Below are 24,680 nucleotides of genomic sequence, written 5' to 3' on the forward strand. Positions count from 1 at the left end.
TGAATAGATATTTAATAGGGTAGGCGAGCATAAGAGAAGTATTGTTTTGGCTGACTCCTACGCGTGGATCTAAACGAAGCATGAATGAGTTTGTGTAACTTTCCGCGGGGTTAAGAGGAGGTCACAAAGGTTCCATTCCTTGGCTTTGCACCAAGTTTATGAAGTTGTGAGAGAATACCGCAGGCTCATGGGATTTTAACCAAATACCTCCTGCATATTATAGTTCAGTCGGACTTTTCGACTAGGATCTAGAGTAATAAAAACTGAAGACAAAACAAAGCTAGAGTTCGGTGTTTTGAAAAAGAGGGGATTTGATAATGTTGCTTATGCAGTCAGGTCAGGTCGTGAATGTACATTTGTAAAATAGAGTGGTCTGGCTGGAAGGATCACAGTTGAAAGGGGCTACTGTTTTGTCAGATGGTAAGTTTGATGAAGTAATCATCAAATTAAATTGCCGTCACTTCCCACAGGCTTGAGGCTGTGAGTGAGTGCGGAAGAACAGGTGGCAGAAAATGCTGGAACACTGAATTCATTACTACCAAGTTTCAATGGGGTGATGTCATGAGATGTTCAGTGACCTTCGGGGGAGAGATCTTATCGAAGCATGGCTTCAAAAAAAAAGTAGGCTGAGGATTTTCTGGATATTTTCTCAGCCGCTGTTGTTGCATTACTTAACTTTAAATGCTGAGTTCTACACAAAGACCTCTGTTGGAAGAACACGAGGAGTATGGTGAAAAAGGCAAGTTACTTTTGCTGGGATACCAAGTATCACACTGAACTGGTATCCAAAAGAAGCACAAATAAAATTAATCTTTTGATGGTAAACTATATTTTCCCATGAACTAGTTCCGTTCACTCATTCCGCTTTGCAAAGCAAAGAAAGCACTGCAAGATTGGTATCAAGAGGTTGGGATTAGGTACTAGCAAACAAATAAGCCATTTATATTTACAAGCACCCTGAGGCTATCTTCCATGATCCAGTACACTTCACATATTGTCCATGCTGGTGCCTGTTTACAGTCACTGCAGTTTCACTTGAGCTTGGGGGCAGGGAAGAGGGTTGGAGGTGGGGAAGGACCTCTTGAAGGTTCCAACCTTGAAAACATACAGTCAGCAGAGTTTCATCTCACGATGTATGATGTATGGCAATGTAAAAGAGGCTGCTGAGGATTGTAAAGGACAAGACTCTACTAGTAACTGTTTTACAGCCAGATGGAAACAGTGGTTAATATTGCATGACAACAGGATGAAGCTGCAAATTATAGCACTGACACCAAAATTTATTTTCTTGGTATGCTTTAAACAAAAGTGAAACAATATGAAAGAAACTTTCAGATTTCTGGGTCCCACCTTATTGCGAGCCGGAGGTGCGCCGCCCACCATATTGGGATAGGCAAACGAATAGGCATCCAGGACTTGCAACTGAAACAGGTGTTCAGCCCTTTGCATTTGCAAATAAGGAGCCTAATGAAAGTTTGAGGCCTCCTGTGCAAAATGGGTCATCCTGAACAGAGTTGGTGCCAGGCCGGCTGAGTTAAATGTTACCATTTAACAAATGGAAGGTTTGTTAAAATATATTTACCTGAATGTGGAGCTGGGAAGAACAGGAGTGATCCTCTCATCTCCACTTTAAAACCAGCCACCATTCAGTCCCTTTCCCAATGACCCCACCCTGGTTGCCAATCAACCCTCTCAGTTTGCACCCTGCTCTCCTGGTTCACCCCCCTCCCTCCTGATTACTTCCCTCTCCCCCTGCCCGCTTTAAGACCTATTGTTTCACTGTCACTTTAAAGTATGAAAATGTAGCCTTGGAAACACAATTGTTTCTGACTCCTCCCTAGAATATTGGTTTGAGTATTAGGTGCAGTAGAGTGCCATCTTGAACAACAGGTTAATCAGTAGAACATGGCATTGGGTCTCCCAAGTGAAGTTTTATAGCTTTGCATAGTTGAAGGTGATATAGATGGCATTAATTGGAGGATTCAAGGGACATCTGTTTGAATTGATGATTCGTAGCAGTAGCTAGGGGTCCTGATGGATAGCAACTTCATCTTAGACAGACTCCTCCACGATCATGCTGAGAAGGGATGTCAAGTGAATTGGTCCTTCTAGTCTTTCTTCAAGTACAGTAAATTGGCTGCTGTGTTTCCTACATTACAACAGTGACCACTTCAAAAGTGCTTCACTGGCTGTAAAGCGCTTTGGGACATCCTGAGCTTATGAAAGGTGCTATATAAATGCAAGTTATTTCTTTATTGCTTTTTATATTATGCCACCTTTTACCTGGGCAAGACTGAAAAATTGAAAAGCATATTTCCATATTATCATATCTAATCTTGTCAGTTTTAGGTATGGCAGAAATCCCAGTACATCACACGCATTCTTAACAAACAATGCCATTGGCTTCCCAATAGTTATGGGGTAATGTCTCTGTCTCTGAGTCATACAAACCAGGAAGGTCCCAGGGTTGATCCTCGGTGTGTGCTGAGTGAACAGCTCTCAGGCTGGGGAGGGGTATGGGTGCTACAATTAGTGGCAGTACTGTGGGTTAGGGAAGGGAAAATTGGTCAGGAATCCTAACCTTGATTGCTGTACTGTGACTCCTCAAAGTGTGCACTGATCAGTCTCAGCCCCCACAATTAGTACCTTGCTGACAGTCACTGTCAAGGCTCCCACATGGATAATGACTGGTTGGGGGAGGTTCTAGGGGGTAACTAGCAACTGTGAAACCATACTTTATTGAGGGAGTCAAAGCCTTCAGGAGAGAAAGGGAGAAAATTTGGCCATTAGGTAACTAGTTCTATTAAGTGAAACATCTTGTGATGAGTTCTTGCTTCACATTGTTTTTCACTACAATTACATTGGACATTTTTAGTTGGCCAATATTTGTGCGCTGCTAACATATTCAGGCAAGCTGCTCAAATAAGCAAACTGTACCAGTGGCCAAGAGACATTCTTTTTACTTTGAGTTTTGCACAGGTGGTTTAAAAAGTAAAATATGGCATCTACACAGGGCCAAAACCTTCAATTTTCCAACAAAATAATTTGCAAAATGTACAAAGACAAAAATACTCACTAGTGATGCTCTTCTGCATGGTTGGAACTTCACTCCACTGAAAATCGATAAATTTTGCAGCGTAGCTTGAACACCTGAGGGCCATTTAACCTGCATTTACCCCTCCCAATAATTGTGTTTCTTTTATTGTTCTCAGAATGTGGGCGATGCTTTAAAAGTCACATTTATTGCCCATCCCTGAAGCAATTGATTTTACAACTGAGTGGTTTGCTGGGCGCTTTCTAAAGTTTTTAACCACATGGTGTGGAACTGGAGTCGCATGTAGGCCAGACCAGGTAGGGGTGGCAGGTACCCTACTCTAAAAGACAACAATCCAGTAGCTTTCATGGCCATTTTCCTCTGGGGCCAGCCCATCACTTACCAGACTTATTGACATTAATTGCACAACTTGCCATGGTGGGATTTGAACTAAAAACCACTCGATTGCTAAACTAATACCATGGGCACTGCATTACCATACCCAAACTGTCAGGTTTTGATATGGCACAGAAGGTTTTTTTGCCCAAATAAAAATGGGAAAAACAATTTGGATTGGTGGAAATTAAATGATACTCCACTGCCATCCAAATTCTTGCCCCAGAAAACATTTGTATATTTTACCAACACCTTCCTCAGCAGTTTTCCTGTCTTGTTTGCCTGGATATTAAGCAGAGTGACAGTGGCCTAAAGAGAAGAGGAGGAAGTATAAAATTGCTTTGAACAGAAAGCAATGGAGAAGTGTCACTCATCAGAAGAATGCAGTGCTATAACACTTCCGTGGATTGGATATCTGAAACATAGCTAGGAAAGAACAAAGCAGGATGGATACATTTAACCAGAGGTTAAATGTTTAATGGTTAAAGATTCAGTGATGAGCCATTTCGCAGATCAACATCATTGCAGAAAATGCAACCAGCTAGCAGCATGTGTTAAGATAAGGAATCTTAGATTCACCTGCTTTCATACCAATTAGCTGTGACCGTCCAATGTGGGGAGAAATGGAGACAGATTGGAACCAAATAACCGGGCGCTAAAGGAGGTGATGGTCCGATATGCCTGCATGCAAGATCGGAATAATTGTTTGTCTGACATAGCCAGAGGCAGAGACTGAGAAATATCCTGATGGTCCTACATGAATGCAAATAGGAAATGAGCAAAAAGGATCTTAAGATCCAAGGTCTCCTGGAATACGAGAAGTTATTCTAAACTTAGCTTTTAAAATTCACTCACAAATATATCAGAAACACGCAACAAATTCACTGAACCAGACACTGTGCCAAGTTCGCTCTAACTTTCTCAAAGTAACATTGGCAGTCATATGTTTAGGGTACAGATAAATTCTTCGTAATAAATCTAGTAAATAAGACCCTTATCTCCATCTAAATGACTTCATTCAGTTGTTTTTTTTTGGGATTTGTCCAATTATTACAACACAATATTCATTAAACAAAACTTTCCCTTTTATATAGGTTAAAATTCTTGCGAAGTCATTTTTAAATATATAACAGCAACCAAACGATTAAATACTGTGCTGAGTGGCACCCACAAGTGCAGCAAAAGTGTAACCATGTCCTTTTGTTCTAAATGACACTAAGTGACATACTAAAATAATGCAATGAGGTGTTTATTTTGCTCTTAATAGTAATTTGATCAGTATAATTCTAAATATTGGCTCATCTTTTGTTCAGAAAAGTATCTTCAATGGGAACGGGTGTAAATGCAGGAAACATGATTAAATCAATGCTCTCAAGCAAGCATTTACTTCATTTTTGTGCACAAAACATTCCCCTCTTCTATTGTACTGTGAGCTACTATTTAAGACGACCAAAATCAATAAATCAATAAAACCTTTCAGCTTTCAATCTGTTGCCCCCAAAAAGGTGATTTTTGGGTGTTTTGTCATTCTTAAGCTTTGGTGACAAATCCTTGACATCATCCACGGATAAAATCGATCATCTCTTCTGTTTCATTAAAGGACAGATAGAAAGCATTTTGTCTATCTGGAGTCCAAAACAGGGAAAGAGAAAAGGACCTGCCAGGAGGTTGTGGTATCAGCAGCTGAAGGTATTAGGAAGAAGGTCAAGTTCAAAGGTCACTGGTCAAGCAGGTTGTCATCAGTTTCTCACAGCTATCAGACTGTGAAAACAGCTGCTTCTTATTAGTAAAAATCCCTCATGCTGTAAAGGGAGACGGCCCAGATAGGATACGTTGTAGCCTAGAAGCTGTCTCAAAAACTCATTCCTGGGTGTAGGTCAGTGTGTACGATAATCTTTGCAACTGATCTACCTTGATAAGGTCTCCTTCAGTTACTTCAATGCAATTCATTTTTATTACTCTTTTCCCAATCTTTTTTTAATATTTCAGTTTAGTCTTCCAAAGGATGAAACTGATGCTATCCCTCCATTAGATCTACATTGACTATGTTTGAAGACCCACACAATTATGTATTTTGCTTGTTTTTTTTTTAATTGAGAAACCAAGGTAAAAAGCCAAGGCCCGTAATGCAAGATAACACCAAGGTTGAAAAGAGCAGGAGAGAAGACAAGGTAAATTAAGAGCTAGTGGTGAGAACAAGCTTGGCTTTTGATAAGTAAGAACACTGAATTCCACTTTAGTCCACTTGGATTTCAGTAAAATATGCAGCTTTTCCTATGTGCGTAATCACTCAGTGAGTTTTCCAGTTTTCTAATTTTACTGCACAGGCCTAAATTCAAAATCACTAATCCTTAGGATTTGTAAAATCTTTTTGCCATTCAGTTTTTAAATGTACAACTATCTTTAAAATATAAAATGCCATGTTACGCATCTGTTATCTTTACATCCCATTACACGAACAGTTTGACTTGACAATGAGGTATTATATATACATCTCACTCATGCACTCTCTGCTCATGTCATGGCTACCAGTGCGTAGCTCTGATTCATTGACCTGTGCAACAGGGGCCACCTTTATACCTCATATTACAGGAACTTGGTGACAATACTGCTGGAGTAAAGCCAGCACAATCCATCTAATGTACCATAATAGCCATGATTATAGCTTCAACCTTCCAGTGTCCCTCTGAGATGTCAACTTTTTCCAATTGCTTTCACTAACAACTGATATCCTAGGCACTTATTAGTGAGGAAATAGAATGCTATAGTTCACTACTGCATTGCACTGCAGTTCCAATAAAAATTAAAGAATCATAGTAGATCGCCACTGCGATAAAGCTCTCACTTTCCATCTCTGTGGCTTCAAGTTGTGAACCAGGCATATGGCCAAATATTTCAGTCTCCCAGTCATATTTATGACTGGCCTCTTCAGCATAGTTGTTTTCCTTAATGTGTAACTTCACCTGCCATTTATCACCCTTGTACATTGTAGACAAAAGCAATTGTTTTTTTTTTGCTTTTTTTAAAATCCCATTTCTTGGCCTCTCTCCCAGGTTTAGATTCTCCAGCGTTGCATCTCAAGATTTATCTCTCCGTTAGAAGGCATAATAAAGGCTTGGTCGTGAATTTGATGGCAACTATCAACTTGGCCTCACAATCATCTAATCTGAGACTTGGACGGGTAGAAATTCACCTGGGGCAGAATTGCACGGGCTGCCTCTCATACGCTCTGCTCGAAAGTCAGTTCCATTGAAGTCAAAGGGAACTGAATGTTGGGCGGGACTTATAAGAGGCGGCCGATATGGTACTGCCCAAGACGCATTTCTACCCCTTAGTCTCTGCAGTCAGGCTCTGTTATTGTTTTGTCAGCCGTGGCTCAATTGGTTGCATTCTTGCCTCCGAGTCAGACAGAGGTGGGTTCAAGTCCCCACTCCAGAGACTTGAGCACAAAATCTGTGCTGACACTCCAGTGCAGTACTGAGGGAATGCTGCACTGTTGGAGGTGTTTTTCAGATGAGACATTAAACCGAGGCTCCACCTGCCCTCTTGAGTGGACATAAAAGATCACTATTTCAAAGAAGAGCAGGGGAGTTCTCCCTGGTGTCCTGGCCAATATTTATCCCTCAACCAATATCACTAAAACACATTATCTGGTCATTATCTCATTGCTGTTTGTGGGGCCTTGCTGTGTGCAAATTGGCTGCCACATTTCTTACATTATAACAGTGACTACACTTTGAAAGTACTTAATTGGCTGTGAAGCGCCTTGGGATGTCCCGAGGTTGTGAAAGACACTATATAAATGTAAATCTTTCTTTCCCTAAAATGGGTACTATGCTTTTCTCAAGTGATGTAACAAACAGCCTATCCAAAAGTTAGCAAAAATAACTCATTGAGGGGTAGCATTTAAGTAGTAATCAAGGCTACTCTCCAAGTCAGGGTGCCTCAGCAGAAGTCTACCATTGATTTGCTAGCATTATTGATTACCTAATTCTAGGCTATTACTTTTAGCTTGTTACTCCTGGCTGATCAGGAGTATAATGCTGACCTGTAACCAGTCTTCAAGAAAACCTATTAGTCCTTGGGGAAACATTGTTTTCAGAACTATGGAGTAGTTGCAAGTTCTGCTTGGTGGCTTGTCTAATGTTTTATCATTGAAGTTATATTGATACAAATGTTAAACTGACTAAAATGGAAATATAAAGTACAGTTTTTCTAGGTAAATCAGAAGTTCTTCGATGTATGCTCTTACAGCACATCCAAAGAGATGTACAAATTGTCTTGTAGAGGGAGAGGGCTAGGGTTTCTTAAATGTTACTGACTCACATAGTGAGTCACTCATAGTATCATAAGGTTTAGAATAGCTATGGAAAAGGACACAGACCACTCTAAAGTAAAAATACTCAATTGGAGGAGGGCTAATTTCAATGGGATGAGAACAGATCTGGCCTGGGTAAATTGGAATCAAAAGATGATAATTGAATAGTGGGCGGCCTTTATGGAGGAGATGGATCGGGTACAGTCTAGACACATTACCACGAGGCAGAAAGGTAGGGCAACTAAACCCAGAGCTCCCTGGATGACAAAAGAGATAGTGAGTAAGATGAAATGGAAAAAAGGGGTGTATGACAGATGTCAGGTTGATAACACAAGTGAGTACCAGGCAGAATATAGAAAGTTCAGAAGGGAAGTGAAAAAGGAAATAAGAGGGGCAAAGAGAGAGTATGAGAATAGATTGGCAGCCAACATAAAAGGGAATCCAAAAGTCTTCTACCGGCATGTAAACAGTAAACGGGTAGAAAGAAAAGGGGTAGGGCCGAGTAGGGACCATAAAGGAGATCTACTCATGGAGGCAGAGGGGATGGCTGAGGGACTAAATGAGTACTTTGCATCTATCTTTACCAAGGAAGAAGATGCTGCCAGAGTCTCAGTAAAGGAAGATATAGTTAGATACTGGATGTGCTAAAAATTAATAAAGAAGAGGTTCTTGAAAGGCTAGCTGTACTTAAAGTAGATAAGTCACCCGGTCTGGATGGGATACATCCTAGGTTGCTGAGGGAAGAAAGGGTGGAAATTTTGGAGGTACTGGCCATAATCTTCGAAACATCCGTAGATACGGGGATGTTGCCAGAGGACTGGAGAATTGCAAATGTTACACCCTTGTTCAAAAAAGGATGTATGGATAAACCCAGCAACTATAGGCCAGTCAGTTTAACCTTAGTGGTGGGGAAACTTTTAGAAACGATAATCCAGGACAGAATTAACAGTCACTTGGACGAAGGTGGATTGATTAGGGAAAGCCAGCACGGATTTGTTAAAGGCAAATCGTGTTTGACTAACCTAATACAGTTTTTTGATGAGGAAACAGAGGGTAGATGAGGGCAACACAGTTGATGAAGTGTATATGGACTTTCAAATGGCGTTTGATAAAGTGCCACATGGTAGACTTATCAAGATTGCAGCCCATGGAATAAAGGGAGCAGTAGCAATATGGATACAGAATTGGCTAAGGGACAGGAAACAGAGAGTAGTGGTGAACGGTTGTTTTTTGGACTGGAGGGAGGTGTACAGTGGTGTTCCCCAGGGGTCAGTGCTGGAACCATTGCTTTTCTTGATATATATTAATGACTTGCGCTTGGGTGTACAGAGCACAATTTCAATATTTGCAGATGACACAAAACTTGGAAGGGTAGTAAACAGTGAGGAGGATAGTGATAGACTTCAAGAGGATATTGACAGGCTGGTGGCATGGGCGGACACGTGGCAGAAGAAATTTAACCCAGAAAAATGCGAAGTGATACATTTCGGTAGGAAGAACGAGGAGAGGCAATATAAACTAGAGGGCACAACTGTAAAAAGGGTACAGGAACAGAGATATCGGGGGGGTATATGTGCACAAATCATTGAAAGTGGCAGGGCAGGTTGAGAAAGTAATTAAAAAGGCATACGGGATCCTAGGCTTTATAAATAGATGCATAGAGTATAAAAGTATGGAAGTCATAATGAACCTTTTTAAAACACTGGTTTGGCCACAACTGGAGTATTGTGTCCAGTTCTGGGCACCGCACTTCAGGAAAGATGTGAAAGCCTTAAAAAGGGTGCAGAAAAGATTTACTCAAATGATTCCATGGTTGAGGGACTTTAGTTATGTAGATAGACTGGAGGAGCTGGGGTTGTTCTCCTTGGAACAGAGATGGTTGGGAGGAGATTTGATAGAGGTATTCAAAATCATGAAGGGTCTAGACAGAGTAGATAGAGAAAACTGTTCCCATTGGCGGAAGGGTCAAGGACCAGAGAACATAGATTGGCAAAAGAACCAAATGAGGAAAAACTTTTTTACGTAGCGAGTGGTTAGGATCTGGAATGCACTGCCTGAGGGGGTGGTGGAGGCAGATTCAATCATGGCCTGCAAAAGGGAACTGGATAAGTACTTGAAAGCAAAAAAATTTGCAGGGCTACGGGGAAAGGGCGGGGGAGTGGGACTAGCTGGATTGCTCTTGCATAGAGCCGATGCGGACTCGATGGACCGAATGGCCTCCTTCTGTGCTGTAACCTTTCTTTGATTCATAGTTCCTTTCACTTATTATTTTTGGAGGTGGGAATTTTGTAATGGTGAGAAAGGTTGGTAATGAAAATTTGAACATTTTTGTACCTTTGCACCTTTGCACCCAGCGTCAGCGTTAAGCATTCCCATGCCAGAATCAGCATGGGGTGGACATAGAGCAAATCTCCCTGAACTCTGCCCCAGTAATGTGTCTTGACTTAATTCAGATGAGCACTCCCTACGAGAAATTTATATTTACCATATTATCTTTCCTGATTGTCTTGGTGAGGACAACTGCCAACTTAGTGCCGATTTGTATTAAACTCTGGACAATTTTGTGGTAAGGATTTACAAACTAAGAGCTGGATCAAATTCCTTTCATGGAGACATGTACTGAAGAGATTGTGTAGAACAAAAAGGAAGACAAGAACTGCAGCCCTATCTCTACCTCTAACCCTAACCCTTACAGTCATCACAGTGAAAGATTCATCCCATCAGTTTGGGTTCAATTTGAACACAGATCCCAGAGTTGAGACGCCCCATTGTTCCACTTGGTCCTCTATCACTGACTACAACATAATGATAATGGAATAAAGAACACATTTAGAGGGGGGAAAAAACAGTATAGCCTAGTTAGAGATCTGAATACTTCAGCAATTATTTTAAGGTGTGCACTTGGATTCAAGGGATACAGATGTAAGAACAAAATAATTGTTTTATGCTAAGGATTAGAATAAATTGGAAGAACTTCTAGTTTGAAAGAGCAACACAAAAGTTTTTATTAATAAATAATTCTTCCTTGATGCTTTATACTAGTGATATCAATGCCTAAAATGTTTAAGAACTGAACAATCAAGGTTGCTTTTAATCTTTCTCTTTGTTCTGTACAAAAATCTCTTCTTTAGTTAGGATTTATTTCAGGCTTCATGTTTTTATTACAGAAAGTAACCTTTCTGTTTAATCCTTTAATCTGCAGTCTTATTTTCCATCTTGCTACAGATCCTCAGGCTATGCATATGTGTTGGTCAGTTTATGAAGTCTCTTTTATTTTCTCCTCATCCCACATACTGTCTGAAATGTAGGGGCCAGGCAGGCTCTGAGCTGGCTGATATTGCTTTGGACTGGAACTGGCAAGCTGCAGGCCCCAAACAGGCATTCTGCTGCAGCTCGCCAGTTGCAAACAACACAATATCAGGCAGCCCAGAGGCCGACCCGGTCAGCAGAAAGTTAGGGCCAGCATAGGGCGGTCGCAAAAGATGGGGAGCTCGGGGTGGCAGCAGCCCACATTATTCTTGCTCCTGCTCCCCCTGGCCCCACAAAAATAATTTTAACACTTACATTCCTGGGCCTCTTCTGTACGATCAGGTTTTACTGTCTGGGGCAGACAGTCCACCCAGTCGGCCATTAAAATTGTGTTGGGGTCCTATGTTCATCTAAGGATCCCTATTTGCATAGATTAATGAGGCTCCTGCCTGATTTAGGTGGGCACAATAGATGCCCAGTAGAAGTCCCCGGGTAAAATGGCAGTGGAGCGGAAACAGGGCGGTAAGTCCACCACCACCATTTTAACTCCGCTTCCATCCCGTTTCTGCTGGGCAGATAGAGTTAAAATCTCCTCTATGGTCTGTGTGCGGAAACTGTTAGGTTATTTAGCTGTAACCCAAAACGATAAGAAGGTCCATAACGTCATTGACTTTGCTTTAAAGCAGAACAAATGTTAGTCTGCATAGATAATATCAGACATTTAATGCAATCAAAGTATACTATATAATATTAAATCATGTCTAAGAATTATGCCACAACCCAGCTACCTCTTCAAAAATATATAAACAGAAGGCGTGAATCATTCAGCCCATGAAATAATACCCACAATTACTTTTATAACAATACAGGGTATGTTCACAGTTTAACAGCTGTCTTTTTTCACCTACACACTGGACAAAATTGTGAACTGAAGAAATGTTTCCCTAGCAACTAGACTGCCACCAATGAACAGGGGGCTGAAATTATCCAATTAAAGTGGTCCCTGTCATCACACCCAGGACAACACCAACAGAATCAAGGTTTTTTTTACCTGATTTGAGAACACGTCACATCTTCTATGATATCACTGAATACCATATCACTTAATCCATTGTTTTCTAATTTTATGTCTTGCTAATTGCTTTTTAATTTTTCACAACAGTAATATACCTGGATTATAACATTTAAGTCACACCCTCTTTGTGCATTTTTTTGGTGTAAATAAGCAGAATATAAATCCTCCATAAAATGTTAAATACTTTTTATGTTATTACAGAAATTGCCTGCTAAATTTATATTACAGTATCTGCGAAAAAGCATTTCAGTAACATTTAATCTGAATTTTTTATGAATACGTTAAATGTATTTGAGAAGGGTGTGTCATTCAATGTAATATGAGCATATGATTAAAATATAAAATTAATTACAGTTTTGATTTATGAATTTCAAAGCTCTGTAGCATGACATCACAGGGTATCATGGCTTTAAATGGAATTCAGTATATACTAAAATCTTATCCAAATATAAACACTCAGGAAAAAAAAGTCTTTTGAGAGTTGCATCTGTATGTCATTCACTGCCATTACCTGTTATATGTTACCTATGGTCATCTTTAGAATAGATTTTGACACAATAAATTAGTTTACACTTTAAAACATTTTTGTCTCGCACCCAAGGACAAAAGCAAGGTCATTTGGATCCTGAGTGTTCTGAGAGTGTATCAGAGATACAAACCCATTTCTTCACACCATTGTTGTTCATATCCTCCAGTGCATCAAACTTCATTTCCACTTCAATTTTATCAACCTTCTGCTGTAGTCTCAAGGAGATAGGAAACAAGCAATGACACGAATTAGCCCTGAGATTGACTGATATAGCTTAGCACACCAGCTCAGGGGATTGTGGGTAAAACTCTCGCCTCCTTTTTCCCTAGCTACATTCTGTCAGTCAACTGTCAGGGGCTGTCACCATCCCCTTCAAGATGACAGACAGTGAAGGAAAGCTTTTGATGGAGTAATTTACCAAATTCATGATACAGGGAGCATCAAAGATGGCAGCTGGGTCAAAGTTCAACTGACTGCTCTAAAGAGTGTGCTGAAAGGTTTTTCTCGTAGATCACTATGACTGTCAGGTTTTAGTCATTCACAGGTTCGTCCTCTACTTTTGCCAAAGTTGCTTCAAATATAATTTTAGGAGGAGGATGAAAATCAATACACCGTGGGAAATAAGGAGCTAGTTCCTTGTTAACTGCTGTCAAGTAAAGCAGAAGTTTCAAAAGGAATTATGCTTAGGGTTTTTGGCTTTAACTGCTAAAATATAATTATAGAAAAAAAATCTCAAAACCAAATTTTTTAGGTAGATACTAAAAATTACCGAAAAACTAACCAAATATTCTCACTTGGAGTCTTCCATAATCCGACCTGGAAGATTGCACCAGGGAACCTGTGCTGAAGAGTTTGATGCTCATTCCTGTCCAGTTGAAAGTTTTTAAAACCCAATTTTACACTGATTTTGCCATTTTTGTAATGAAAACACTGAAAAGAATTATTAAGGCACCAAAAAAAAAAATCCCCACTGAATTGGTTTAAAAAAATCAATAAAAATGAACACCAAACCTGGAAAAAAATGAATGCCCAAAACTGGAAAGCCTCATTATATTTTCAATGAGAAAGAATTAAACAAATGTGATCATATAGAGATAGAATGGATAGAATTGTGTGTAGGAAGTTTGTTAGGGAACTAGAAATGATTTAAACAATACAAGTACAACTAGCGGAATTTGAAATCACCCCAACTTTGAGTTGTGTCTGTCTGCAATGCATCTATTTAATACAGTAGCATCTTAAGTCACTTGGGACTTTGTTGCTCCACCAAAAATAAATTAAAGTCCAAGGATATAATGAAAGAAACCAAGCTAGAAGATAAATTATTCCACTTCTGCATGCATGCACAGACACTATGATAATGGAAATGATTGTTTAGTTACTTTTAATCCCTCTGTGGCCCAACCCCTTCAAAACTGTTAAGTACCCAAAGGATTCAGACGTACTTCTTTATAAAGTGTTGCTCATCCTCCATTGACTGTATGTCAGATACAGAATATAGAGTGGAGGGAGTTGCCATGTCAGTCTATTAATGTGGATGGGTTCAGGAAGCAACTTAATGCACCTTTGGGAAGAGAAGAGTTTGAGGGCATGCCGTAGGGGGCAGTTGGGTAGAGTTGAAGTCTGGTGAGAAGGTACAGGCTTGTTGGGCATGGTGGCCTTTCCCTATTCCTGAAAATTCTTATGTTCTTATACCCTGTTGTATGTAATAAATCAGGACAGACAAAAACTGAGAACATAGCCATGTTTAACAGGACTGACCGTCTCATTACTGACTCAACAACATACAAAATTGGGTATTTTCAGGAAGTTGCTTATACTATATTAAGGTTGTATATTTGTGGATTCAGCTACACACATGGGCTTAAAAAAGGGCTCCAAAGGGCTCATGTTTAGGAAAATATCCCTAGACTTGGACAGTCATCTCAAAGAAATGATTAATGACTTGAGTAGAAAGGAATTCTTTTAATATTCTCTGTTTCAGTATGTTTATGGTGAGATTTTGATTACTTTATGTTAACGTTGATTCTAGGATGATTCCCTGATTGGGGGCACCCGGCGAGGAACTCTGCTTACAGGGAGCACTGGTCAGGAAATTGTAGGGCCACTGTTCCTGATTTTCCATCCATTTAAATGAATGGGTGGAAAATCAGGGGCTTTGGGCCTGTGATTTCCTGACCAGCGCTCCCTGTGAACACAGCTCCTCACCGGAAGTGCCTTATCAGGGAATCAGCCATTACACTACAGCAGGTGGCAAGGTTTCTCTTTCTCCTCTGTTGTACAAAGTTCCTCATTCCCATGGCAACATAGGATGTAGATAGATGATTTGAAATGATCAAGGACTGCTTAGTGAAACAGAGCAAGTTACACAACTCTTCCTAGCTAATGCCTGATTGGTTATCATTTTCAGAGGACGTGAAGCCTCGGCCCTCATGCAGTGTCTGCTGGGAGACGAATGGGTAATTACATCAGAAGCAGGGCGTGAACAGCCAGTCAGAGCCCCAGTAGAGAGACACCACAGGCAGCTCGCCAGACTGAAGAGTCAAATTTCGGGCTGTCTGCCTTGCCCGCAATGACTGTCAGGTACATCGCGGTGGCGGGGAGGAAGGACAGTGGGATGGGGCGAGGGGGGGATTGGGTAATCACGCTGGCAGTGGCCCGCAAGAGTGCTGTGGATCCGGGAGCCTTGTGGCTCCACATCAATTTAAGTGAAAATAATTAAATTTACCTTTTTGATGGCAGCCGCTGGTTAGGCCGCATCCATGTCTAGGAAACCTTAGCAAAGCAGGCCTGATGCTGGCTCCACTCAGGGCAGCCCAATTTCTCAGAGGGATCCTAAATCAGGCATTAGGCTCCTCATTAGCATACGTATGGGGCCGATCATTAGTTTTAGGCGCCCGCCCTGGACGCCTGAAAAATGACCTGACCCAATTTCTGGTGAGATGTTTTGCAGCCATCCTTGGACCGCAGAACGATGGTCCCCGAATTTGGGCCTCATTGCACCCATTTACATCCGTAAAACGGGCGCGCCAAGGTCTAATTTTTACCCCCACTTAGATGCTATATGGTGTAGAGCACAGGACAATAATGTACAAGTGCTGAAAATTCATGGCTCTGATGGCACAGGCAAACATCACAGGGACCTGAAGCATCTGTCATTTTGAAAATTTGAATCAAATCTTTTTGAAGGGTAGGACTTATATCTACATATAATACCACATAAATGGATTGCACAATGGGGAATTTATAGGCCCAAAAACTAAAAAGCAGCCTAACTCACTCAATTCATTATTCATTGCCATGTTTGACAAAAGTAAAGTTGCCTCACATGTTCCAGACCAACTCAAATGTAGGAAATACATGGGTTAATACTTTAAATGGTGAGTTTCAAAGAGAATAAGGGGTGGGTTTACTCTCTCAAATGCAAACTAATCAAACAATTCAGATTTCTATTATCTACCGTTGTCTGCTACACCAAATGTGGTTAGTTAATGACATTGAATACAATTTGAAACATTGAACTTTTATTTTCATAACTTCAGGAGGGGAAGAGAGACAGAGCACTCTTCCTGTTCTAAATGAAAATTACTTTTTCATACAGATGAAAACAATTTGTTACATTTTTTTCTCTTCAAGAAATGAAGCCAAAATGGAAAGCGAGTTAATTCTAATGAAACAATGTAAAATGACATCATTTATTCAGAAATCATTAATATGTCAGCATTAATATTTCAGCTGAAACATTGCCTGTCATTTTTCGCCTGCAATGACTGATAAATCTATAACAGTATGCTGCTAATTTATTGAATATTTATGTGTTATGCCATTTACAAAGCAGAGTCTGAAGTGATACTAACTAATGTTCTCATGTCTCCACAGAAACGGCATTCAGATGAACTGCAGTTTTAAAAAATAATGTTCTCATAAAACTAGCAAGAAAAACAAAATCAATTGTACATGTTACCTTTCTCAGCCTTGGTGCAGATAACCCCTCAAGGACTACAAAGCCATTTTTACACCAAGATTAAAATGATAGCAGATGGACATTTTATTTTATCTGAAGCATAGTTGACATGTTTCAAAACTTTTTTTGTATAACATTTGTGCTCATTGGGTAAGTGATGTTTCCGGCATCCAGTGTCAGCACTAAACACCCCCACATTAGATTATATGCAGTTGAATGCTCCCTCTAGCCTGCTCAAACACTTTGACCCAACCTCAGATGACCATGCCTGTGAGTGATCTATTTTAATGGTTGAGTCTTTAATCAAAAAGGCTCCGGGGTGTTTTGTTCCAAAGTACAATAGCTTTATTAAGAAGTTACAATAAGTAGCAAAGATGTTAAAATACAAGAGTACAATTAAACATACTAATTAAATGTTCAAATACAACCTGGCAAAGTTTATCACCATACAAGGTTCCGAGGTGCACCCCTCGAAGGTCCTTGATATTATTTGAGCTGTCTAGCCTTGCTCCGAGAACGTTCTAACAAATGCAATTTAATTCTCAACATAAATACATTTATTAACACAAACAGTTTTACATAGCCGTATGCAAACATGGGGCCGCCAATCAATCATCCTCTCTGTCTGCCATCCGTTTTACTCCCCTACATTCCAGATAATACACAACACTTGATATCATTGCCTCCAATATGATTAGTTGTCTCCAACTTACCAAGGTCACTTATGTTTGCCCAAAGCATCCTGTATTCTTACTAAACTATGGCCAACTCCCTTTACCCATTTTATGCACATGAGAGAAGAATGACACAGAATGCTCATTACTCAAGGGTACCTCTCTACACAAGGTGACCAAAAGCCTGTTGATGCTTAATATCAGAGAACAGAAAGCCTTGTTCACAAGAAAAGCCAACATAATGCTTTTGCTAATAAGGTTAGCAATATTATACAGAAAGCTTGTATAATGCTTCTCTTACAATGTCCTACTTGCACCCATGTGCTATTTTTCCATCTCCCACATTAGCTGTGCAGCCTCTTTGAGTGAAATGCCAGCTTTGTGCCAAACTAGGGAATTTACCAAATGCATATGTAATTATCCAAAACAGTTTGTAGATTGCTGGCATGAATGGGAACTGCTGGTTTGGATTATTGCAAATAGTTTAAGATTTTCGCAACATACAAATTAATAGTTACCTCGTAGTGATGAAAAGACTTATCTCACTGAGAGGTTCCGAAACTTCATAAGGGAAGCAGAAAGAATTGTCATCTGAGATTGTATCCCTCGAATCACTCCCAAGAATTTGTTTTTTTTTGTATACTGTGGAGTTAGTGGGGCAGTTTCATTACATTTTAGATCGTTTCCTTTTGGCAGCAATGGGTGTCATGGTGACAGGCAGCGAATTCCATTTTAGTGGTTTATGACGATTTCCACAACAGAGGATCAGTAAGTAGAATGGAACGCTTCAAGTTCACAGAGTGATAATGGAGCAAGAGTTCCCACAGATTCCAATGTGAATCTCTCTGAGGGTAGACTCTGAACCTTTATTCATTACCAAAATGGATAAAACCAAAGCTGTTTAGCTACACTCAGTGCAAACTAGACCAGAGGTGCATTCTGGTGGAAGATATATAATTAGGCTCATTTCAGCACATTTCACTCTTCATACAATTATCAAAGGCAACTTGATTAATATAAATATTTAGATTTAATTTATTCTATAGCTTAAGTCACCGGCTGATGTATACTGTTAAAACAAACTACACACCATTGAATCTGGTATCTCTACACAGTTTCCAATTTCAAACCACATTACATTCTCTTAAGACCTGGTGGCAGCTAAAAGGCTAGTGAGCGAAAAGGGACAGCCCATCAATGAGAGAATGTTCAAACTCTAATTATACTAGTTAGGTTGTTCTGCAAAATGCTAATCAAATTCGCTCAGAACAGCCCATCCAAAGGTCGTTCCCTTACCCCATTCCCATGCCATTTTTCCAAATGCCATTGCTGTGGAATTCAGGTAATGGGCAGCCTCAAGATTAAAGCAGTCCATAGCTCTCAGACATCTTGGTGCTGAGAATAAGACTTCTTGGCTGCTTTTTTGCCTTTAAAGGGTCTATGATTCAGCTAAAAGGTAAGGGAGGCAGTTTTAATAATATAAACGCAAGCATCCAGTACATGCCTGCCACTCTCCCACAGTCTGAACTAAACAAGTACCAATGTAAAAGTGCCTGAAGGGCATTGTTATACTGCTGGTTAGAGATCAGTACCTACTGAGAGCAACATAGACCAGCAGACTTGAGTAACCCCATGTCACTTTATCCTGGGATAAAACGTGTACACATGGACAGAACTGCACTCGCCAATGAGCAAAATTTTAATGTTAACATTTAGCATTAAAAGGGCTTAAAAATAATTTTTTTTTAAAAAATTCCCAGGTGCACCAGCTGCAGTTATACTGCAGGAAGCATGAAGCCAAAGTGCTGAATACCTCTTGGAGATGGATTCACGCCACTTGCCTAAATATGACACAGGTGACATCACACTGGATTTACACAACACGGTTTGGGTCAATGTATAGCCCAAACTGCTGAAAAAGTTGTAGAATAACTGGCCTATAAATTACCCATCAGCTCCACCCATCACCAGTCAGGGAACTGCTCTATAGCATGTTTAACCCTTTACTCTTCAGCATTAACTCAAGTTATTAATATTCACATTTTTAAGTTTTCCATCTTTTAAAAGATTAACCTCAAAACTCTATTTTTAGACACACTAAAATAATCTGCAAGCAATTGAAAATAATGCAGTAAGTAAAATGTTATCTATCCATTTTCTTATCCTTCATTTATTCCTCATTCCCTTCCCTAATATTAAATCCCCTGTGTGTGGGGGGTTCTCTGCCTTCAATAATGGAGAGATGTACTTGGTGTTCAAGGCACATAATCATGATTGGTTAAGATACATTTTACAATGACTTCCTGTTTCCGACATTGCTTTAATTAGCATTAATTAAACCTCAGTATAATCTTTCTTACAACTACTATGTGATCATTTTAAAATAGCAGAGCACATTCAGTACTTTGTAATCTGGGAAAGCGACAATTTAGTCTCAAGACAAGTGACCATCTTTATCTCTAGACTGATAAAAGTGTGCAAGATTCAAGCTTAATTCCTGGCGTTTTAAGGATACACTTTTATGATCAGTAGTAAATATAAAGCCAGTTCAGGATTCTAAATATCTTTAAACAATTTTGCATTCAATAAATTAAACCATCATTGAAAAAAGGGGAGTTAGCATTTATTTTTTGCACATTTTTCAAAATTTTCCATTGTATCGTAATGGAGAGCCAAAGGTCAAATTTTTTTCTCACTAAAGTCAATGAGAGCTTGAACCTACCTTTGCTTTTGTTTGATGACTCCATGTTTTCTTTGTATAAATACACTAAGGACATTCTAATGAAGTTTTAATATTGCCCTGATACATTAGTTTCTTCTCTCGGTGTGTGACATTAAGAACACTCTCCTCCCCATCACCCCCACCCCCCACAAAATGAACATAGTCAAAAACGTGCACCCTTTGGCTATTTTGCCAGCGTTTCCACGGCAGCACCTCTGGGTATCCTCCAGTTAACATTTCCACTGCGATAGCTGCAAACACCTAAGGCTTGATTCTAATTAGCACCCAGCTGTGTTGAGTTGCTGTGGCCCATCAGAACTGAATGGGATGACCAACCTCAGACATAGGGGCATTGATTATAGTCAAGCCTCCGATTGGTTTCATAGAGAAAATGTGATTTATACAGTAGGAGTGTACAGGCCCACAAAGCTGGTGCAGTGTGAAGAATTGTCTATTTCAGATACATTGGGCAAGAATTCGGCTTTTGGCTTAAGGTTTGTGGACTGGGAAAAACGTTATCATTATAAATGAGCTGAGAAAGTCTGATTTTGCTGAACACGTTTGTTCTATGTAAGGAATCTTACAACACCAGGTTATAGTCCAACTGTTTTATTTGAAAATCACAAGCTTTCGGAGGCTTTCTCCTTCGTCAGGTGAGCGAGTGTGGGATTCCATGGAAGGTTACCGCATTTATATTCAGAGAACAATACCTGGTGATTACAGATAATCTTTCCAACTGCCCGTTGTCAAGGCAATCAAAGTGTTCAGACAGAGAGATGTTACCTACAGGACCACCGAATACACAAACGGCCAGAACACAAGACAGAGAGAGAGAGAGAAACATCCGAAAGGACGAGAAAGACAGAGAATGACCCGTTGTGTTAAAAACAGATAACCTTTTTTCGCTGGTGGGGTTACGTGTAGCGTGACATGAACCCAAGATCCCAGTTGAGGCCGTCCTCATGGGTGCGGAACTTGGTTATCAATTTCTGTTCGACGATTTTGCGTTGTTGTGTGTCTCAAAGGCCGCCTTGGAGAACGCTTACCCGAAGATCGGTGGCTGAATGTCCTTGACTGCTGAAGTGTTCACCAAGTGGGAGGGAACCCTCATGTCTGGTGATTGTTGCGCGGTGTCCGTTCATCCGTTGTCGCAGTATCTGCATGGTCTCGCCAATGTACCATGCTCCGCGGAGGGCATCCTTTCCTGCAACGTATGAGGTAGACAACGTTGGCCGAGTCACAGGAGTATGAACCATGTACCTGGTGGGTGGTGTCCTCTCGTGTGATGGTGGTGTCTGTGTCGATGATCTGGCATGTCTTGCAGAGGTTGCCGTGGCAGGGTTGTGTGGTGTCATGGACGCTGTTCTCCTGAAAGCTGGGTAATTTGCTGAGAACGATGGTCTGTTTGAGGTTGGGTGGCTGTTTGAAGGCGAGAAATGGAGGTGTGGGGATGGCCTTAGCGAGGTGTTCATCGTCATCGATGACATGTTGAAGGCTGCGGAGAACATGGCGCAGTTTCTCCGCTCAGGGGAAGTACTGGACGACGAAGGGTACTCTGTTGGTTGCATCCCGTGTTAGTCTTCTGAGGAGGTCTATGAGATTTTGCGCTGTGGCCCGTCGGAACTGTCGATCGATGAGTCGAGCGTCATATCCCGTTCTTACGAGGGCATCTTTCAGCGTCTGTAGGTGTCCATCGCGATCCTCCTCGTCTGAGCAGATCCTGTGTATTCGCAGGGCCTGTCCATAGGGGATGGCCTCTTTGACGTGGTTAGGGTGGAAGCTGGAAAAGTGGAGCATCGTGAGGTTGTCCGTGGGCTTGCGGTAGAGTGAGGTGCTGAGTTGCCCGTCTTTGATGGAGATTCGTGTGTCCAAGAAAGAAACCGATTCTGAGGAGTAGTCCATGGTGAGCTTGATGGTGGGATGGAACTTGTTGATGTTATCGTGTAGTCTCTTCAGTGATTCTTCGCCGTGGGTCTATAGGAAGAAAATGTCGTCGATGTATCTGGTGTATAGCGTTGGTTGGAGGTCCTGTGCAGTGAAGAAGTCCTGCTCAAACTTGTGCATGAAAATGTTGGCGTATTGGGGTGCGAATTTGGTCCCCATGGCTGTTCCGTGTGTTTGGGTAAAGAACTGGTTGTCGAAGGTGAAGACATTGTGATCCAGGATGAAGCGGATGAGTTGTAGGATGGCATCTGGTGATTGGCTGTTGTTGGTGTTGAGTACTGAGGCTGTTGCAGCGATGCCGTCATCGTGGGGGATACTGGTGTAGAGTGCCGAGACATCCATCGTGGTGAGAAGTGTTCCTGGTTCAACTGGTCCGTGGGTACTGAGTTTTTGTAGGAAGTCTGTAGTGTCGCGACAGAAGCTGGGGGTTCCCTGTACGATGGGTTTCAGGATGCCCTCGACATATCCAGAGAGGTTCTCACACAGGGTTCCGTTGTCTGATACGATAGGACGTCCGGGTGTGTTGGCTTTGTGTATCTTTGGGAGGCAGTAGAAGTCTCCCACGCGGGGAGTACATGGGATGAGAGTGCGTAGGATGCTTTCAGCAGCGAACCCAATGAGACAATCAACGATCCGGAACAGCAGACAGAGGGATCCGCGGTACAGCAACCGAAAAAGAAAGAGTCAAACTGGACTCCTCCGGAGGGTCGCTGCCCTAAGCTTGACATGTATGCTCAAGCTGTCAGGAAATGCGTCAATGCCAGATTCATCAGCCACACTCACAAGACAGTCCAGAATGTCACCCGAGCACAACGCAACGCTAGCGGCGCTCTCAAGACCAACCGCAACATCGTCATCAAACCAGCGGACAAAGGAGGAGCCATTGTCATACAGAACAGAACGGACTATTGCAAAGAAGCATACCGACAACTGGACAACCAGGAACACTACAGACGGTTACCTGCAGATCCGACCAAGGAACACACCCACCAGCTCAACAAACTGATCAAGACCTTCGATCCAGACCTTCAAAGCATCCTATGCGCTCTCATCCCACGTACTCCCCGCGTGGGAGACTTCTACTGCCTCCCAAAGATACACAAAGCCAACACACCCGGACGTCCTATCGTATCAGGCAACTGAACCCTGTGTGAGAACCTCTCTGGATACGTCGAGGGCATCCTAAAACCCATCGTACAGGGAACCCCCAGCTTCTGTCGCGACACGACAGACTTCCTACAAAAACTCAGCACCCACGGACCAGTTGAACCAGGAACACTTCTCACCACGATGGACGTCTCGGCACTCTACACCAGTATCCCCCACGATGACGGCATCGCTGCAACAGCCTCAGTACTCAACACCAACAACAGCCAACCTCCAGACACCATCCTACAACTCATCCGCTTCATCCTGGATCACAATGTCTTCACCTTCGACAACCAGTTCTTTACCCAAACACACGGAACAGCCATGGGGACCAAATTCGCACCTCAATACGCCAACATTTTCATGCACAAGTTTGAGCAGGACTTCTTCACTGCACAGGACCTCCAACCAACGCTATACACCAGATACATCAACGACATTTTCTTCCTATGGACCCACGGCGAAGAATCACTGAAGAGACTACACGATAACATCAACAAGTTCCATCCCACCATCAAGCTCACCATGGACTACTCCTCAGAATCGGTTTCTTTCTTGGACACACGAATCTCCATCAAAGACGGGCAACTCAGCACCTCACTCTACCGCAACCCTACGGACAACCTCACGATGCTCCACTTTTCCAGCTTCCACCCTAACCACGTCAAAGAGGCCATCCCCTATGGATAGGCCCTGCGAATACACAGGATCTGCTCAGACGAGGAGGAACGCGATGGACACCTACAGACGCTGAAAGACGCCCTCGTAAGAACGGGATATGACGCTCGACTCATCGATCGACAGTTCCGACGGGCCACAGCGCAAAATTGCATAGACCTCCTCAGAAGACTAACACGGGACGCAACCAACAGAGTACCCTTCGTCGTCCAGTACTTCCCCTGAGCGGAGAAACTGCGCCATGTTCTCCGCAGCCTTCAACATGTCATCGATGATGATGAACACCTCGCTAAGGCCATCCCCACACCTCCACTTCTCGCCTTCAAACAGCCACCCAACCTCAAACAGACCATCGTTCTCAGCAAATTACCCAGCTTTCAGGAGAACAGCGTCCATGACACCACACAACCCTGCCACGGCAACCTCTGCAAGACATGCCAGATCATCGACACAGACACCACCATCACACGAGAGGACACCACCCACCAGGTACATGGTTCATACTCCTGTGACTCGGCCAACGTTGTCTACCTCATACGTTGCAGGAAAGGATGCCCTCCGCGGAGCATGGTACATTGGCGAGACCATGCAGACACTGCGACAACGGATGAACGGACACCGCGCAACAATCGCCAGACAGGATGGTTCCCTCCCAGTCAGGGAACACTTCAGCAGTCAAGGACATTCAGCCACCGATCTTCGGGTAAGCGTTCTCCAAGGCGGCCTTCAAGACACACAACAACGCAAAATCGTCGAACAGAAATTGATAGCCAAGTTCCGTACCCATAAGGACGGCCTCAACTGGGATCTTGGGTTCATGTCACGCTACACGTAACCCCACCAGCGAAAAAAGGTTATCTGTTTTTAACACAACGGGTCATTCTCTGTCTTTCTCTTCCTTTCGGATGCTTCTCTCTCTCTCTCTGTCTTGTGTTCTGGCCATTTGTG

The 24,680-nt window shown here is 41.9% G+C and overlaps 1 long non-coding RNA gene across 1 annotated transcript in view; it reads left to right on the forward strand.

Moving 5' to 3' along the window:
• LOC137344940 (uncharacterized) overlaps window positions 1-16,829 on the forward strand; it is a 36,386-nt gene extending 19,557 nt beyond the window's left edge. Inside the window, exons 4-5 of the long non-coding RNA XR_010968506.1 lie at window positions 15,012-15,184; window positions 16,481-16,829. This is a non-coding gene — a long non-coding RNA (uncharacterized lncRNA). The remainder of the gene's footprint in view (window positions 1-15,011; window positions 15,185-16,480) is intronic.
• The last annotated feature ends 7,851 nt before the right edge of the window (window positions 16,830-24,680 follow it).

The sequence above is a fragment of the Heptranchias perlo genome, chromosome 28, assembly GCF_035084215.1.
Source record: "Heptranchias perlo isolate sHepPer1 chromosome 28, sHepPer1.hap1, whole genome shotgun sequence".
NCBI lineage: Eukaryota > Metazoa > Chordata > Chondrichthyes > Hexanchiformes > Hexanchidae > Heptranchias > Heptranchias perlo.